This window comes from Lactuca virosa, chromosome 5, assembly GCF_052849685.1.
Source record: "Lactuca virosa cultivar CGN04683 chromosome 5, Lactuca_virosa_CGN04683_v6, whole genome shotgun sequence".
NCBI lineage: Eukaryota > Viridiplantae > Streptophyta > Magnoliopsida > Asterales > Asteraceae > Lactuca > Lactuca virosa.
Window position 1 is genome coordinate 455,306,327 of NC_136430.1, and position 1,307 is coordinate 455,307,633.

Sequence of the window (1,307 nt, forward strand, 5' to 3'; positions counted from 1 at the left end):
CATGTCATTTAAAATTGTAATATAGTTACTCAACTGTTCACGTCATTTGAAAATGACAGTCGTAACTCCACGATTCATGCCATTGTAATATAGTTTTCATTTTATATACGTTTAATTTTTATTATTTTTTATGAAATAAATTATTTAATTTGTTATATATATATATATATATATATATATATATATATATTTCATATTACAACCAGGGTTAAGTTCTTAGTTTGTTTGTTTGTTACAAAATAAGTATTTGTTGTTTTTTGTACACGTTCAATCTTTATAACCGATTTTCTTTAGATTTTGCTAATGAGACATCCTACGTGGGACAATCATTAATGATGTGTTCTCATACGCAACTCGTGCATCACTTATATCGGTAACCTAATTTACGAATCGATCAAATAATGTTGGTGACCTTGTTTTCTCCAAAAAAAAATATGTATTTAGCTTCAATTTCATATATCTCAATAGCACACAACGAGATTCTTTATAATTGCTATCTTCCAATTTGAATTTGCACTTCCATAAAAAAATAACACACCGAAAAAAAGTATATAGCATTCTCTATTTCCTTCGTATGTTGATTTTGACCATTTTTAAGCAAATGAATATTTTGTTTTTTTTTTTTCAAATTGACCTCAAATTTTGAAGATGAACTTGCAACTGTTAAAGATGAGGTTTCTTGTCTCGACCACATTGAATTGCAGAATACTAACCCCTAGAACGATTAGGATTTCGTCGTAAGGACTATCGAGACGCGTTGTGAATTTCTATTAATTTATTAATCATTAATAAATTAACAAATTGGATCCCCGACAAACTCTCATATCAACAATTGCTTAAAATTTTCTTTGTGTGTAACTCAAAATGACTTTGCTATTAATAATAATATTGCCAATGGCTGTAAATATGGACACTATTTTAAACAATTTAAATTATTAGCAATAATGTATTTTCTTCACCTAATATAATGAAGTTGGTATTGCTAATGAATGAAGTTTGTATTGGTATTAAAAACCAAGAAAAATAACATATTATTCCATTGTCCAGACGACTTATTTTGAAGAAAAAAACATTAATTACTAAATGTGCGCAAAATGAAAACTTAACCTAGAGTAGTCAACCATAATGACTAAATGTGTACAAAAACAATATGTTCAAAGGCTTATTCTACATAAAAAAAAAAATTAAACGTGTACAATATGAGAACTATATTATCTTTTTATATTATTTTCCCTTTGAAAAATGAAAACAAATGGAAAAAGATAGGGAATATATGTATAAGTAATGTATATTAAAGTTGGTGATTT